This window comes from Meriones unguiculatus, chromosome 16 (assembly GCF_030254825.1).
Source record: "Meriones unguiculatus strain TT.TT164.6M chromosome 16, Bangor_MerUng_6.1, whole genome shotgun sequence".
In the NCBI taxonomy this organism is placed as follows: Eukaryota; Metazoa; Chordata; class Mammalia; order Rodentia; family Muridae; genus Meriones; species Meriones unguiculatus.
The window spans coordinates 44,906,219-44,924,954 of record NC_083363.1 but is presented as its reverse complement, the minus strand read 5'-3'; the positions used below and the strand labels follow the sequence as shown (position 1 = coordinate 44,924,954).

The following is an 18,736-nucleotide window of genomic DNA, read 5'->3' as shown; positions in this document are numbered from 1 at the left end:
GCACACACCTGAATCTGTTGGAGATGAGCTCTGTTCCATACCACAGACATTGTAGAACACGTCTTGGCAAAAGATCCTGTAGATCATTCGATCTGCCTTTATTGCTGAACTTAATTCTAAGACAGTATATGGAAGCCTGACTTCATTTCTGACCTAATCCAAATCGATAAACTGTAGTCAATATGGAAATAAGAATTCCATATGTAGTTTTAAAGATTTTTTTTAAGTTTTTCTTATCTTTATTTTATGTGTATGCGGGTACTGCCTGAGCAGTACACATTTTTGTGCACAACATGAGTGCCTGGGACCTGTAAAGGCCAGAGGACAGTGTCAGAACTCTTGGAGCTCGAACTGCAGACGGTTGTGAGCTGCCATGTGAGTGCTAGGAATTGAACAGCCAGTGCTCTTAACCGCTGAGCCATTTCTCCAGCCCAAAATTTTTATTTCGTTTTATGTATATGAGTGCTGCCCTTCATACATGGCTATACCACATGTGTGCATAGTACCTGCAGAACTTAGAGGAAGGGTTCAGATCCCCTAGAACTGGAGATACAGATGATTGTAAGCCACTAGATGGGTGCTGGGAAATGACCCTGAGTCCTCTGCAAGAGCAAGTGTTCTCCTTTTTATTAGTAATTACATTTTAACACATTATATTTTGATCATAGTCTTTCTGCTCCCCCACAGCACCTTAAGCTAATTGTTGAGCCATCTCTACAACCCCAAATGTAATTTTTTAAAAAGTTATCAGCTTCACAAATTGCTGTGATCAGTGTTTAAATAAGGAGTTTTCTATTTCCAAACTCAAGAGTAGGCTTGTATGCACATGGTATGCATATCTGCTTTATTTAAAAACTTTTAAGAGTTTCTGATTCCTTTGAAGCTTCTCTCAGCCAGAAGGGCTTCCAAACTATATAGACCCATGCTCACCAGAAGGAGGCTGCGGATTCAGATTTGGAGACCTGCAATGCAGAAAGTCTCAGCCACACAGTGGAGCCAAAACAGCCTACCACCAGCACAACTGGGGAAATCCCAGTTCCTCCCAGACGAAGATGAGCTGAGTCCTGCTTCAGCAACACTTGGGAAGCTAGAAAGAGAGGCCAGTGAGAAATGAAGATCAGAAGAAAGAGACATGGTGAAGAGCTTAAGATAGCCTAAATATAACTCCATTTTGAAATAAAGATCTTGACTGGGAACTGAATTCAGGTACCAGGAAATATCACAGTGTGTACACCTGGCAGAAAACAAAGTTAACTCTCCTAGCAACAGCCTCTAGGAAATATAACAGAATAAATGCTTCATAGAAAATAGAGACAAACTCCCTGGCAATAATCAATGGGAATCAGTTGAGAATCGGGTGGGAAAATTCTCCCCAATGTTTCAGATATGGTTTAGAAAAATAGCCATTGTGATTATAAGCCTTAGCCATTGTGATTATGTGCCTCAGAAAAGGTCACCCCGCCCTGCTAAACTTCACCCAATTCTGTAACTCCAAGGCTTGTGCCCCCCTGCTTGCTGCCATGGAAACCCCCTGCTCACAGACTTTCCCTTTAAAAATCCTGTTCACTCAGAGCTCGGGGTCCCACTTCTCTACTGCTGCACCAGTGAGACTTGGGTCCCGAGTTCAATCGCTCTCGTAATAAAGCTCTCTTGCAATTGCATCGAGTCATCTCCTGGTGGTCTCTGAGGGTCCCGTGAACTTGGCATAACATTTGGGGGCTCGTCTATCCGGGATGCCTAGGGACCTCTAGGACTCCTGACCCGGAGAGCTTAGTCCCGCGGGTAAGTGTAACGTCTTCTATGTTGTCTGTCTGCTTTAAATGTTTGTTTGCCTTTATTCTTTGTTTTTTTTCCTGAAAAGCCTTGAGGTGCTTACGGGAGCAGCCAGATTAGGTATGACAGACATGTCGGGGCCTAGGCTGTGGGGGCTTCAAAAGACGTTTTGATGTCCTGGAATTTCTGCCTCCTCGGGACCCCTGAGATAGGGGGACTGGAGTGAGGATCTGTTTCTGCCTCCGGAGTGAGGATCGCTTTCCTGGAACTTCTATGGCAGAGAAGTCCAGGTTTTGTCTGTTTCTGCCTCCTCGGAACCCTTGGGATAGGGGAACTGGAGTGAGGATCTGTCTTTACCTCCTCGGAACTCCTGGGATAGGGGAACTGGAGTGAGGATCGGTTTTCTGGAACTTCTGTGGCAGAGAAGTCCAGGTTTTCAGTGTTACTTGGTTTCTATGTGTGATTAATTGTTTTTTTTTTCCCCCTTGGTGTTGTGCCTGGAGTTACTGTTTAATTTTTGTGATTATTTGTTTGTAGTTTTGAGCCTACTTGAGAGTGCTTGATTTTACTTTTGTTTAAAACTAGCTGTTTTCATTTCTATGATTTCAGTTTTGTCCCGTGATGTTAGCCTGGGTATAGGCTGTAAGTTGTTGCCTTTGGTTTCACTTTTGTCTGAGACAACCGGTTCTTTTTGGTGTATGAGTGATTTACTATTTGTTGAAATTGTTTTCCTTACTTTTTTTGAGTTCTCCTGAATTCTTTTGACGAATAGACTGACTGACACTATGGGACGGAATACCTCCAAACCTCTTGACTTGGTTCTGACTCATTTTGGAGAAGTTAAAACTAGAGCTCATGGTCTTTCAGTTGATGTGAGAAAAGAAAAAAAAAATACTTTTTTTGCAGCTCAGAATGGCCTACCTTCAATGTGGGCTGGCCACCAGAAGGAACCTTTCACCTTCCCACCGTCTTAGCAGTGAAAGATAAAGTTTTTCAAAAAGCATGCGGGCACCCAGATCAGGTGCCATATATTGTAGTTTGAAAGAACCTGGTGACTCATCCACCTCCATGGATTAAGCCCTTTCTGATTCCCACTAACAATTCTCCTTCCATAGAATCTCCTGAACCAGAGGCCACTGCCCTGGCTCCATAGACCCCCCCAATCTGTTTTGCAGGTGGGACTCCCATGGAAATAATTTTTCCACCTCCTTCTCCTCCCACTCCTCAACCAACTCCTGCTCCTTTATCCAAGTTGGAACCACCATCTGGCCAAGCACCAAGGACCCAGAGCCTCCATGTAGCTTCTCCCTCTGGGGAACCAGAGGCAGATTCTACAGTCCTTCCTTAGGGGCCATGGGGCCCTCCAGAAGCTAATGGCAATCAGTCTCATCATTACTGGCCTTTTGCCACATCACAGGTTTAACTGGAGAACTCAGAATGCCAAGTTCTCTGCTTTTTACCCATCAGCCCACCCAGGACGATTGCCAGCAGCTTTTACAGGTCTTGTTTACCAAGAGGAGTGGGGATGTATTATTTCAGAGGCATGCAAAAATGTCCCAGACACTACAGGAGTTCCAACTACAGATCCCATATTGATAATTACTTTCCCTATAAGAGGCCCAATTGGGATTACAACACGGCTGAAGGTAGGGAACGTCTCTTAGTCTACTACCAGGCTCTGTTGGCAGGTCTCAGGGTGATCACAAGACGGCCAAGATGTACAGGAATAAGAAAAAATAGGCCAGCATTTGTGTCCAAGGTAAGTCAGAATGTAGCTATGTTTATTGGGCAGATTGGAGATTGCATTGTGCATATAGGCCCCAAAGTTCAGGACAGGTAGAGAGGATGAACAGAACATTAAAAGAGACCTTAACAAAATTGACCTTGGAGACTGGCACTGACTGGGTGATGCTCCTCTCCATTTCCCTTTATAGGGTTAGGAATTCCCCTTACCAGCTAGGTTTAATTCCCTTTGAGATTATATATGGGAGGCCAGCCCCTATAGTACCCAACCCTAAGATTGATGCTACTGCTAAAATGGATTAAAACAGGTTTTGAGAAATGTTTAAGGCTTCTGTGCAAGCAGGCAGCTCTTAAAGGGGCAATAGCAGCTTCTCAAAAAAAAAAAAAAAAAGGCTTCAAGCCTCTATGGTCATAAAAATTGGATTTAACAGGTAACAAGATGTTCCTCCCTTAAAATGACAGCTAAAGGGAATAAAAATAAGTTTTGTAATTTTGTTTGTTTTGAATATATAAGTTAACTATGTTCTATATATTTTGATATATGTTATTGATTATTAAGTATATTAATAATCAATACTGCACATAATTTCTGTCCTGTTTTAAAAACCAGGATTATAAAATAATAAGGTTTAAAACTATGTTTATATAAAATATTAAAAGTGCACCTTCATGTGTTTATATATAGGAACTTCTTTTGCTGGCAGCCAACATCAAAATAATACATTTAACACTGATTTTAAAAGTACTGAATTGTTTGCATTGATAAAATTTGGTTTTGCCTTTTAAAATTATGGTTATATTTTGTGACTTCATTCCTAAAAAGGGTACCTTATTTTGATATTTCAAAAACAGGTTTAAAAAAAAACTATGTTTAAGGCAATAAAGCATTTTAAAGTTTATTAGGTATTTTAGACAATGACCTTAGGCATTCTAACAGAGAACTTGGAACAGTTTCTCAATCCTTTGGGGGAGAACAAAAGACTTTGATATTTGTTTTGTTAATTTTACCAAATAAAACCAAGTTATACTATTTGAGCCAATTATAAAAATTGCAGTTTTGATAAAATAATAAAAATGATTCTAATAAAAACTTTTATATGGTTTAAGAATTTAAAAAAATGTCTGAAGAATGGAGCTGGGAAAAGCCTAACCTAAAGATATACAGACTGTTATAAAAGATATAAATTGTATTTGCTTTAGTTTTTACACCTACAAGCATGATTTGAGAAAGAACTGTAAGATATATTGCTCTTCATTTAAAAGGCTAATGTTTTTTTCAATGCAAAATGTTTTCTTATGCTTGTTAGCCCAGGTTTATATAGGGCTATATTCAACTCATTTTTAATTATTATAAAAATATATGCGTGGTTGCCAGTTCCTATATAAATTATTTAATGCTGTCTCTAAATGAAATTTTTGTCCTTTATGCTTTTTTTGCTGTTCAGTTTAATGCAATATGATAGGATGACAAGATTTTCTGGCCCTTCTATGTATTGTATTTGATTGAAAGTTTTGCTTTGATTTTAGTTCAGAAAGATATTTGAAGTAATGCTAATAAACATAAATAACTATATAACTATATATTTATATTTATATAAATATAAATAAATAACTGCTAATAAATGCAGTTAGTTATAAGAATGGGTTTTATCTGGTATTTTGTTTATGTTTTTAAAGTTAACCCTAAGATAAATAATTATAAAGTTGGCCTATATAGATCTACTAAAAATTAATATGGGTTTAAAAATATTCATTTAAGAAATATGACAGAATTAGAGATTATGGCATTCTATTTCATAGGATGCAATTTAAAATAAATAATTTAAAGAGAAATAAAAAATAATTCAGATATGCTAGCCCTCAAGCTTGTCAGAGATCTGATGAATATGGCATTTTAACATGTGTAAGTTTATTATGACAGAGAGTCCCAAATTCCTGACAGTAGCTCCCCCAAGGTCTCCAAGAAGATTTGGGCACAATGTGACTCTGGATTATGGTATGCTAGCCTCTGGGCAAGACTGCCCCAACTGGCTCACTGCCTGGGCCCAGCCTAAACTGTGGACAAAACGGTGGACACCTGGAGAGTCAATGTTTCACGTTGCTAAGGGCGAGGTGAGGCCATTCTCTCATTTCTTTCTCCACAGAAACAGTCTCTCATCTTCTGTGCCTGATTGCTGGACTGCCCTGCTCATGATGCCATGAGACCACAGGAGCCAAGGACAGCTGCCTAGAGTGATGGACTGACTAGTTGTCACTGTCATTTTGATTGGTACATACTTATCCTTCTCAGGTCTCTGATTACATTGATGGCGAAGCTAAGATAATGGTAGCCTTGCAGCTAAAGAGCAGATAGTTAGATCCATTGTTAGTGTATTGGTTAATTTATTAGTTAGTTAAAATTACCAGGTACAAGTTTTTCTATTTAAAGAAGGCAAGCATGTTTGCCTAGCCTACAGGCTTCATGTTAATTATCTATGTCTTATAATGGATGGCTAGATAGAAAGATAATGGAGTTTATGTAGGGTTTGAGGATATAAGAGTTTACATTTTGAGAATCTAGAAAATGTTGTTTGATTTGGGAAAATGTTTCAGGGTTTATAAATACAAGAAAGATTGAAGGATATAAATAGATGTTTTAAAATATATAAACATAAATTGTAATGATACAGAAAAATAATTGGAGGCATATTAAAAATGGGAGATATTTTATATTTTAGACTTCTCTTCTCTCTCTCTGACATTGACTAATAGAGTTCTGATAAGCTGATTGCTTTATATCCAGTCACAAGTTTAAGATTTTAATTGCCTTTTGATGGTTTTCTGGAGATAAATATAAAAATGCATTTTATCATGCTAAACACATATATACAATGTGTATATTTGACCCAAAAGCCAGAGCTTTTATTATGACATCTTTAATATTTGCCATTTTTGAGGTAGATTTTGATACAGAAGTTAAAAATATTTTAAATCTATTTTTTTTCTAATTGCTTTGTTAAGGGAAGTCCAAGCATCCAGAGTTCAGCACTAAAGCCACTAATGTATTTCTGCCTAACTTTCCAGTGTAACATGGAGATGGGAACTGAAAATAAATTCTAAGAAGATCTGAAAAAAAGTGGCCCAGCTTTATTGGTGGCTGATTACCAACAGCTGTATCCACAGTTAAAATGTTAGTTTCAGATCATGGATACACTTAAATTGTTGCTCATTCCATTGGATGCAGTTTTACCTGTTATTCACAAAATGTTTTAAAAAATCAAAAAGTCATGAGACCTGAATTTCACATAGCTCAAACAGACCCCAGATGAGTTTTTCCCTAGTCTTGTGATTCCTCATTTTTTTCCATTTATTAGACAAATTTTAATTTCTGTTTTAGTTTAAACTTGTCTCAGCAGATTTTCATCTGGTTGAAACTGCAAGCTGAGATCTGAACTTCCTGGAAGCTGTCATGATTACTCACTGCCTCCTTGGATGGACACCTAACCAGACGTTTCTGAGGACTGCACCATTGCCCAGCCTTTGACTGGCATTTCAGCCTTCCTAGCCCCTGATGTCAACGGTCCTACTGTCAGCGTTGAAGTAGTTTCAGAAGATGAGACCACCGGTCCAAAATCCCACCTATAGGCTGAAATGCTAAGTCAAAGGTGGCTCCCTGATATTAGCTATTATCTTGGGGATTGCTTAGCTGGAGCAGAAACTAGTATTGCAATACAATACTGGTTGTACAAAGCCAGAGTTATAACAGCTCAAGGGCAGAATCTTTTGCTTTTGGCCATTTTTGGATCAGGCTTACTTAACAAGTAGTTAAAATATTAGAAAAGACTAGGAACTATACAGTTAATGGTAATAAAAACCCAATACAGTCAGCTTGGAGATGATCTTAAAGACCTTGAACTGTAAGAGCCCAAGATTGGCCTCTTCAGTTACATGGAAAGGGGGAAATGAAGAGCTTAAGATAGCCTAAATATAACTCCATTTTGAAATAAAGATCTTGACTGGGAACTGAATTCAGGTACCAGGAAATATCACAGTGTGTACACCTGGCAGAAAACAAAGTTAACTCTCCTAGCAACAGCCTCTAGGAAATATAACAGAATAAATGCTTCATAGAAAATAGAGACAAACTCCCTGGCAATAATCAATGGGAATCAGTTGAGAATCGGGTGGGAAAATTCTCCCCAATGTTTCAGATATGGTTTAGAAAAATAGCCATTGTGATTATAAGCCTTAGCCATTGTGATTATGTGCCTCAGAAAAGGTCACCCCGCCCTGCTAAACTTCACCCAATTCTGTAACTCCAAGGCTTGTGCCCCCCTGCTTGCTGCCATGGAAACCCCCTGCTCACAGACTTTCCCTTTAAAAATCCTGTTCACTCAGAGCTCGGGGTCCCACTTCTCTACTGCTGCGCCAGTGAGACTTGGGTCCCGAGTTCGATCGCTCTCGTAATAAAGCTCTTTTGCAATTGCATCGAGTCATCTCCTGGTGGTCTCTGAGGGTCCCGTGAACCTGGCATAACAATGGCTCTGCAAGTCCTTCATGGCGCCACCCACTGGGAGACCCTGCCACGATCCCATTCTTCCTGTCTTACTTCTCACATTCTAATCCAGCATATTCATTGCTTTGGCATAGAACAAGAGAGAATGATGTGTCTATCAAGTTGAAGTCTTCAAACATTAAAAGGAAAAGCAAAGATACAGAAAACCCAAGCTAGACTTTGAGAGTGAAAAATTACAAAACACACATTACAGGGCAATCAAAGGCAACTTTTCACAACAGGACAAAATGAGGCAGGGTTGGTCAAAGGACTGAGGCTATCCCTGAGCTTAGAGGAAGTTCCATTTGTTGAGAGGTGGGAGGGGCGGGGCTGAGAAAATTTGAGACAAGACTTCAGTGATCCAATCTAACCTGGTACTTGCAATGTAGCCCAGGCTGGCCTTGGCCTTGCCCAAATCCTCATGCTTCAGCCCCTTGAGTACTGGATAACGAACATGAGCCTGGCTTGAATTTGAGTGCTGATAGTTAGAAACTGTTACCCTACCTCAGTAAGAAACGAAAACCTAGATTATATTTTAGAACAAACAACTGGGTCTTCCCAGTAACATATAGGTGGGACTCAGCCAGGGACAGGCAGCTACCTGAACGGATCATCTCACGCTTTATGCCGGGTCCAAAGGCAGGACCAGTCAAACAATGTTCTTCTTGTCTTTGCTGTTGGGGCTGCAAAACTCACTGTTGAGTCACACTCTTTAAGCCTGTTCAGGTTCAAACTGCTGCCCAATTAATAAACCATACCCTTTCTTCCCTCCAGGGCTAAAGACTGAACCCAGGGTCATGCACTTACTAAGAAAACTCTGCAACAGGGCTGCAACACCAGGCACGAACAGTCGCGTACCATCCGAGGCTCAAATCAACTCTGCAAATTCAATTGGTTTGAAATTTTCTAAGGGCAGAATTGCCAAAGGATTGACAAAACCAGAAAGCTGGAGGTGAAGAAGCCGAGGATGGGAAATCAGGTGGATAAAGACCAATTCAAACAAACCAAGGAAAAGCTCAGGACCTTGTGTGGTGTGGGACAGCGGGATCACAGAATCGGGAAACAGGAGCTGCAATACAAAAGGGAGCTTACATCTGAGTCTTTCCAAAGCAAAAGACAAAATAAGAGGATGGTCGACGGCTCAATGCAAAGTGCCTGCTGCATGAGCAAGGAGGCTCCAGTTTGTATCCCCAGCACCTCTATCAAAAGGTAGGCATGGCAGGATGCTCCCATAACCCCAGCTCTGGGAGGCAGAGACAGGAGGATCCTGGAAGTTCATGGACTAGCCAGATAGCCAATCTGTGAGCTCTAGGTTCAGTGAGGGACCCTGTCTCAAAAAGTAAGGTAGAGAGTGATAAAGGAAGAAAACAGATATTGATCTCTGGTCCTACACACACACACACACACACACACACACACACACACACACACACACAAAACAATTTTGGACTTAGCCCACCTCAAATTTCCATGGCATAACCAGAATCTATACAGAACTCAAAATAAGGGTCCAGGGGCTGGAGAGACAGCTCAGTGGTTAAGAGAAACAGATAGTCTTCCAAAGGACAAAGGTTCGATTCCCAGGACCTGCAATGCTGTTCCCTGTGAGTCTGTGGGAAGTAGAGTGACATTTTCATTCAAACCACCACAGAAGGTTCACTGGGTAAAGGTGCTTGCTGTCAAGAATGACAATCTGAGTTCTAGCCCCAGAACCTACATGGCAGAAGGAAAGCCCTCACTCCCACAAGATGAATTCTGACCTACACACACACACAACAAATGCATAAAAATTACATAAATTGATGAGTGAGATATTTTTCAGATCATTTCCCCATTATTAATAAACACATGACCATATTTCACATGCCAATAATTTGTTTCTTTAAAGCACAGGAATAATGTGAAAAAATAAATCTAATACACAATCACAACAAAAACAGTAATTCAGTGCCATCACTCAGTACCCACATCTCCAAGTGTTGTTTAAATGACAGATTACTTTTCAGTTTGTGTAAGCACAAATAAGCTCCATAAAATGATGTCTCTTATGTTTCTTTTGAACTCATTCTCCTTGATCAGAAGAAATATTTAATGATTTCTTAGGACAAGCCTGTGAATCTCTTCATAGTTGAAATCTGGTATTCCAACTACAACTCTTAATAAATGACTCAATAAATGAATCATGTAGCTTATGAGAGGAAAGTATTTCATTCAGTCAACTCAGGTCCAACTTAAGATGGCTCATCTTAGCACCCACTGCTCCTCCAGCTGCAGCCAGGAGCCAGTGGACAGACTCTGTTCTGCCCTGTGAATTGAAACAATGAAGAATGAGCTTGCTTGCCTTGTCATAAGTCTCTGTTTCTCTAAACATGAGTATATTAAAAAAAATGCAAAAATGCATTTTATGATAGATGCTTGGATATCATCAACTAGAATAAAGACGTTTACTTCTTTATGACAGTTAAATGGGTTCCTGGATTCTTGCTACCCAGCAGCAGCCAACCACGCACTAAAACAAAATATTGGTTAAAATGCTAGTGCTCTTGTCAGGCTAACAGGTGAGCACTTGTGGCCATGTCTGTGTGGGGAAAGCAAGAACAAGGAAACACAAATACATTGCAAACCTCCTAATGTCCCCACCAGCCTCCCTTGATAAAGTCTCTATTATTCATGCTGTACCTATGAAGTTGCTATTATCTTTACATGGCAGTTAATGAAAATGAATATTGGGTTTGTTAAATGCAAATGTCTGCTATCACAGCAACCCCAACAGCAGACATGAAAATTTACAGTGAGCACTATAAGCAAAGAGGGTGTGGTACCCACAGCAGTGGACGTCCAAGAAACTCGTCAGAGCCCTGACAAAAGCAAGGCTCTGGGCCAAGAACCATTCAACTGAGCAGACAAAGCTTAACTGCAAAAGGCCTACAATGCTGTTTTATGAGATTTTTTTTTAAACAGTGGTGCCCCCTGCCCTGATTTCAGGGCTCTGACAGCAAGCTTCTATCTTGCCTCTTTAGACTTTGTGCTCAACCTCTACTGTTTGAATTTCATTGTATTTACCAAGCATAAAAGGATGCTGCTGATTTCTTGTTACAGGTTATAAAGGGGACCCCAAAAGTTCTTCATTATCAGACAAGCAATGCGTATTCACAAATCTGTCTTCACTTTTCCCTAAAAATATCCCCTAAGAGGACATCTTATATATTTTTATATTATAGATGAAGATATTTGGGGATTCTAGAGAGACCTGCTCAAATGCAGTTCTGAGGCTTCAAAGTAACTTCTATTTAAAAGCAATCACCTTCACAGACAGTGGTGTCCAAAATGCTTGTGGCAATCCAACAAGGGATAATGGGATGCAGAAAAGCAACACATGGTGAGTCTTCGGCTTCGCTTCCACGTATGCTGCATGCCTGCGTTGACATAGACATGCTCGCTCAATCATTAGACACATACTGATTGAGCCCAGCCAAGGCAGTTCTGCATTCAGCTTTCTTAAGTCTTTCTTATAAACAAAACGTTAATGCTCTCAACAAATGATTAAAACTGATAAAGCAAACTGCTTTTGATGGGTTACAAGTGGGAAGAAATGTTCCCCCTCTGGCCCAGGTGGAAATGGTTGCTGTAGTTTCCTCCATGCATCTGCAGGGAGTTCAAAATGAGAAAAAAAGTATTTAGCTGGCTCTTTGGCTGACAGTTCTTTTGTTTAAAGCAGTGAGAGACATCAAAGTCTTTGCTTATTCCGAGGAACATGAACCAAAGAAGGTGTGCTTATAGTAACAACCTGGAGGAGATATTATTAACAATTACCACTGATTTTTTTTAACAGTGCCTCAACGATGCTTAAAATCTGCCCTATGCTCCAGGGAGAAGGAGATGTGCCGAAGCTCTCAAAATTCTAGGGACTTAACTCACAAAAGATGAAAGCTCAGCTCTTAAGAGCACAAAATCTATTAAATAAGTAATGTCATAATACTTCAAGGAAGGTCTAAATTGAGAAATACAATATAACAGCAGCTGAAGATAAAACAGACTAATCAGAGCCAACAACTTTTATAAAGGTGCAGAGGCCAGTAAGTCCTTGTGAGTCAGGCAGAGAAAGGAAAGCATGCAAACAGTTTCTACATCTGGGCACCCCTGTTTATTTATTTCAGAGAAACGACCCTTTGCTCTAAGTTTGGCCCATGCAACGTTTGAGACATACTTGGATCGATAATTCCTATTTGTTTGCCCAAAGTCCTGCATCTTACTTGGAAACATAGCAAGAAAGTATTCCAGCTCTTCGAATGGTTGCGTTTTACAAACTTTGCCTTCCGGCTGAGCTGAAAACAGAGGCTCGACAGTTGCTGCAAGTCTCCGTTGCACTCATGAGAACCATACAACTCCATTTCTTGAAAAAGCCAGTCACATAGAGAAAGCAAAAATCTAACTGAAGCGTCTCAAGATTTAATTGCGACCTCAAAAGGGAAAAGTCAACTGTAAGAGCAGCAACAGCAGTGGCGGGTCAATGAGTAGCGTCTCCCACAGTGGCAATGGAAGGACGTCATGACAAGAAAAGACAGCTTCGAGTTCAAGGGACCAGCCAGGGTAACAAGAAAAGGGACCGGAGAATGCAGAAAGTGAGGTTGTGGGGAAGATACAATGTTGAGGCTGAAGGGCTAAGGATATAGTTTGGTTGACGGAATGCTTATCTTGCGCAGAAGAGGCCCTGAATTCAAGCTCCAACAACACATAAAACTAGGCATGGTGGTGCATGGCCTGTAATCCTAGCAACTTCAGAAAGATCACAAGTTTCAAGGCCACCCTTGGCTAGTTCAAGTACAAGGCCAGCATGGGCTACATGAGACCCTGTCTCCAAAAGAGAGAGCAGAGAGCAGGGGCCAGGATGGGGGTTGGGGTTCCAGGACGCAGAAACTGAAGAAAAGAATACTAAAAAGGCTATGACAACTATGGAATAAAAACTGCAAGCTCAGCCAGGCATGGTGGTACACACCTTCAAACCCAGCACTTGGGGAGTCAGAGGCAGGCAGATAGATCACTGTGAGTTCGAGGCCAGCCTGGTCTACAAAGTGAGTCCAGGGCAGCCAAGGCTGCACAGACAAACCCTGTCTGGAAAAACAAAACAAAATAAAATAAAACCCTGCAAGCTACGCCACTAGAAGAGCTCCAAAGAGAAGGCAAATTTTCAACCACGAGGCTCTCAACCTTTCTAATGCTGCGGCCCTTTAATACAGTTGTCACCCCCAACTACAAAATTATTTTCATTGCTACTTCATAAGTATAATTTTGCCACTGCCATGAACCATAACGTCAACATCTGATATTTCCAATGGTCTTAGGCGACCCCTATGAAAGAGTTGTTCGACCCGCAGGTTGAGAGCTGCTGCTGTAGGCCCAGTAGCTCAAACACTGATCATCATCCACCAAGGGCTGGGAACACCCGAATCCCTAGAGCTATACAAACTTCTAACACTAGAGGGCACCGCCTGCTGCTGGTCCCACTTGCCTGCTTCCTCTACTCAAGGCTGTCAAACAGAAAGGATGGAAAAGCTGCCAAAAGTCCGTACTGGCAGGGCTTCTCCTCACCTGCACAGGAACTCTCCAAAGCACGCGAGGCGGAAGGACCCAGACAATGTATTGCTAACAGTGTGGGATATAGCCTGACCATAGAAGCAACCCCGAAAGTTAACTTTAGGGAGCTGGAGCAATGAAAGGGTCAGCAGTTAAGAGTACTGGCTGTTCTTTCAGAGAACCTGGGACCCACGTGGTAGTTCAAAACCATCTGTAACTCCAGTTTCAGGGGATCTGGCACCCTCTTCTGGTTTCTGCAGGCACCGGGTAATGGATGTGGTATACAGACATAACATGCAGGTAAAACATCCCTACACAGAGAATGCAAAAGAAATAAATTTATTTTAAGGTTAACTTTAAAATGCGCATGTACCAAATTTCTACCAAATAGAAAAAAAAAATAACCCCCAAATGTTCATCCCCTGCCAACAACTTTTTTTTTTATAAGTTAAAATGGTCCCCACCCACCTCCCCAAGCAGATCCATCTCAAAATCCCTGGATCCTGTGACTGTGACTCTATATAGGGAAAGGTTCTTGGGGAGTGCACTTAAGGGGTGTTATATGGTAGTCTGGATTATCCAGATAAACCTTAAATCTAGCGATAAGTGCTTGCCTAGGAGAGGCACCAGACACAAACAAGGAAAGGTGGTGGAACGGGGATTAGAAGGATGGAGCCACATCCCATGTGCTGAGTGGCTTTTTCCTGAGGGAGCAAAGTATTCTAGCCTGTATGAGGAGGGACTTTGAGGATGGCATAGAAAGGATTCTCCTGAGAGCTTTTAGAGCCCTGCGGACCCAAGGACACTCACCTCAGACTCCCAACCTTCACGGGTGTAACAGAATGCATGTCTCCAGGCTCCTCAGATGTCTGCAAAGGTATGACAGGAACCAAACAAACTCACATACAGTCCTGCATGTTCCTCCTATTATTCTAGGAGTACCTGGAAACAGCGTGAGACACCACGTCACCTTATTAATGTTATCGTAGTACTTTAGTCTAAACGTCAAGGATACCTTTCTTAAACATGATACAAATTTCTTCAAATTTATAATTCTGCCATTTTGCCTCCTACTCAACCCTCCAATATCTTCAGTTATACAATTTGGTTTAGTCTAGTTTAATATTTGAACCCAAAGAAGGTCCATATGAAGCATCTGAGTGATATGAATGAATGTATTTTATAGAAACAAATGAATGAATCAAGATTGAATCAGGCACAGGCTTTGGAAATGTGAGAGAAATTGCCAGAGCCCAGACCCATGCCCTAGGGTGGTCTTTGGGTGCTCTGTGAAGCTTCCTAGGGCTCTGTGAAGAATCAGAGGAGAAACCCATAGAGTCTGAGAAGCAGGAAGGTAGGGAAGTTAAATATGGCCAGGTGAGAAGGATTTGCCAAGCAGGGTCAGTCAATGAGCCTCACCTGGGAGCAAAATGGCCTCTCAGTGCTCGGAGAATGGGAAGGGATGCCAAGGAAGCATTCTGTAGGCAGTGGGAACTTAAAAGTATCTACAGAAAGGTAATGCTAATTCAGATTGATTTTTTTAAAAACTACTCTGGTTGTAAATGAAGAAGAGACAAGAGCGAGAGAAGTGGCTTCTCCCCGCATCTGTCTGCTCCCTCTCCCTTCCCAGCTGGGAAAGCTCAATAACACAAGAATTCAACGTCAGGTTTTCTATAAGAGGCCGTATTTTATTCTACGGTCAAGTAATGGTAGAAGCCACCCCTGATTGGTGTTTCCTGGCCTAAGACAGGCCAGGGAGAAGTGATGACGTCTAGGCATATCCTCTAACTGCTATGATTTTCATGTGCATTTTTACATGCCAAGGCTTTAATCATTACGTTCCCTTGTGGTCCCTGGACAGGAAAGACAGGTCTGTATGATTCTGAGAAGATCCGACCTCGTGAGCTCACCTTCACCAAGACCCCAGTACTAGGAGGCTGGAAGGCCCTCGTTGACGGGAGATTTAGCTCTGTGAGAAGTTAGAACATTGTCCACCAGGCGGGGATGGGGGCGGAGGTGGGGAGGGAGGCGACTGTCTAGGTACCATGGTTTGCGGTCTGGGAGAGAAAGCAAAGCCCCGTTTATTTCTGCACCTTAGCAAGGCAATACAGGAAAGGGACGTCTGCACTGTGGGGATGCATACACTACACCTGCTGTCCTGGCCCTTAGCTGTCGTTAAAATGAAAAAAAAAAAAAAAACAGAGCGACGCGCAAGCGCAGTACTTCTTTCCGGAAGCAATCTGAACGCAGCCAGCCGCACTTTCGCGGTTCACCTTTTCTAACCCTGGGGGACCCGGCCGGCCCCCCGCAGCGGGCACCAGCAGGTCACTTCCTCCAGCTCCGCCCAGGAGCCTGGGTGCTGCTCAGCGGCTTAGAGGAGTCACAGCCCGAGACTGGCTCTTAAAATCCAAGCTGGATCCTCCTGCCAGGCTGGCTGACACTTGCAGCAGGTGCATTACCTGTTGAACTGTCGGCTGGAGTGCAGAAAGAAGAAAGAGTTTTAGCTGGGAATTTTTTCTTTCGAGGGACCCAGATGGAACCCCTGCCGAAGCCAAGGTGTCTGGAAACTGACACACACGCATTCAGAGTCCAAGTTGATCTGGTTTCAAAGCTTGAGTTAAGCTCACCATCTCGGCAGATGTGGGCGTAGCATTAAGATTCTGCTCTGTGTGAGGCCAGGACTGCCAGCCTTAGATGTCCCGGAGGAATGGTACAGAACGCCAGAGTTGGGAAGCATTTTTGTGCCAGTCCAGGGCACAAAATTCAGTTCCCAGAAAAGAAACTTAAGTTGACAAGAAATTGTGCCGCTTGGGAAATCCTCACGCCACTACAATCTTCCTTTCTAGGCTGAAAATTGTTCCTAGGACAAACTGCCGTCTGTTATACAACAGTCCAGGTACTGAGGAAGGCCGCAGAATTCTGTGGGGTGGGAAATAACAGAATCCCCCCCAAACACAAAAAAACCTTAAATACATTAACTACACACACACACACACAAAGTATTTGGGGAAGTAATGTGACTGAACCTTGAGAACTGGGAAGTCTAAACTGGTCCTAGGGAATCAAACCCTGGGAGAGTCATGGTAGCACTAGCAGCCAGACGGAAGGATGTGTTTTCGTCGCATCCTGAAGTTTGTGTCCATGTTCTCCTGGCTCCCCTTCCCACCTCCTGCTTGTCCACCATCACCGCAGCCCTCTCTCTCCTCAGACTCACAGACCACTTTCCCTACTCAAAATAAAATAGGAAGCTTCTGAAAAGTCTTCACTGTTCCAACATTACAGCCTGAATACATAGCTTTCCTTTGGCAAAGTAATTTTCCCTTTGAGAGAATTTGTCTCAGACTAGTTGATGCAAGATCTCTTTCACCTTGTCACTAAAAACTTACTAGATAAAAACAGGTGGGTGATGTTTCTCTTAGATGCACATTATTTAAACCATGTTTATTTACTTTATATCTCAAGGGTGCCTCCTCATTCCTCTCTTTCCAGTGCCCCCTTTTTTTCCTTCCCCCTTCCTCTCTCCCTTTCCCCCTAGAAAAGGGGAGCTCACCTCCCCCTTATTAACCCTTGCCAGCACATGTCACATGAGGACTGAGTATATCCTCATCTCCTGAGGCCAGGCAAGGCAACCCTGCCAGGGGGAAGTAACCCAAAAACAAGCAATAGAGTCCATGTCAGCAAAGCCCCAGCCCGAATAGGGAAGACAAAGAGAAAACGATAATCCATCCAACAAAATTATACCTCTCTACAATAACTTTAAATGTAAACGAATTTGGCTCACCAAATAAAGGTATGCAGACTGGTTGACTGGATTTAAAACCTAGATCCAAATGTTTGTTGCCTCCAAGAAATACACCTCATGGGTAAAGGCACCTATGGATGGAGAGCCAGAGAATGGAAAACAATCTACCAAGTGAATGGAAGCCAAAAACAAGTTGGCATGGCTATCCTTCAAGTCAGAATTCGAAGAGATAAAAGAAGATACTACATTATCAATAAGGGGAACAAATTCACCAAGAAGATATAACAATTATAAATATATATTCAATGAACATTGAAGCCCTAATTTCATAAGCAAACATCAAAGACCACAAGAAGCCAGATATGTTCTGATAAAATAATAGTGGATGACTTCAATACCTACCCTCACCTTTAACTAATGTTTAATGTTGTACAACAGTATCCTCTGAGTTGAAACATTCCTTCCTGGAGGAAGGCTCCTTAAGACTCAGGATATTTTAAAGGAGTAGATTTCAACCTGTGCATCTCAACTCCTTTAGGGTCAAACAACCCTTTCACAGGGGTCACATATCAGATATCCTGCATGTTGGATATTTGTATTAAGATTCATAACATAGAAAAATTATAGTTATCAAGTAGCAATAAAAAAACTTTATGGTTGGGGTCACCACAACATGAATTGCAGCATCAGGAAGGTGGAGACCCTGTCTTCTAATGGGATGCTCAAGGCCACTAGGTAAGCAACTCACAAGTCTCAGGAAATTCCTGAAATTTACCAGATTCATAGATTCCACCCTCCTTATATAAACAATAAGACTCTCTTCTAAGAGGAGGATAGTCTCCACCATGTTGAGTTGCCTGCAAGTCATTCAGAGAACTCGAAAAATGAACTGTTTATGAGCAGTGACTTAGGGTGATGCAGCTGCCTCTAAGGCATCCCTATTCCTTAGAGTGAGCCCCAATAAATTCACTGGCTTACCAAGTTAAACTTTGGTAGAATCCATTCTTTGGTCTGTAAACAGTGCCCAATCTGAGATGAGAAGAACTTTCTTCACATGTCCTATAAAATGCAGACAACAGTTTCTTTCTGTGTAACTAGCACTAACATATCTATCTCAGATCATACTCCAATGCCTTGTTAAGACTCATATGTGAAGTAGTAAACACAGTGCCCAAATGTGCATACAAACAGGTCCTACATGCCAACTGTCATCTTGCCATACACTGAAGCCCATACCCTGTGGGAACAGGTCCCTAAACTATACTCCCCCTGCCCCCATGAACACTTGATCACATCTGTCCCTCATCCAAACCAATCTGGGTCCTTCTTGACACTGCTTTCCTCTTTCTAGAGCATATGACCCAGTCCTA

At 41.9% G+C, this 18,736-nt stretch overlaps 1 protein-coding gene across 1 annotated transcript in view; it reads right to left on the bottom strand.

Annotated features, from left to right (window-relative positions):
* LOC110548312 (glutathione S-transferase-like) overlaps positions 1-16,344 on the bottom strand; it is a 41,400-nt gene extending 25,056 nt beyond the window's left edge. Inside the window, exons 1-2 of the mRNA XM_021636471.2 lie at positions 16,084-16,344; positions 14,435-14,566 (exon numbers count right to left, since the gene is read on the bottom strand). The gene's annotated coding sequence lies outside the window, so the exon portion shown is untranslated. The remainder of the gene's footprint in view (positions 1-14,434; positions 14,567-16,083) is intronic.
* Between the last annotated feature and the right edge of the window lie 2,392 nt (positions 16,345-18,736).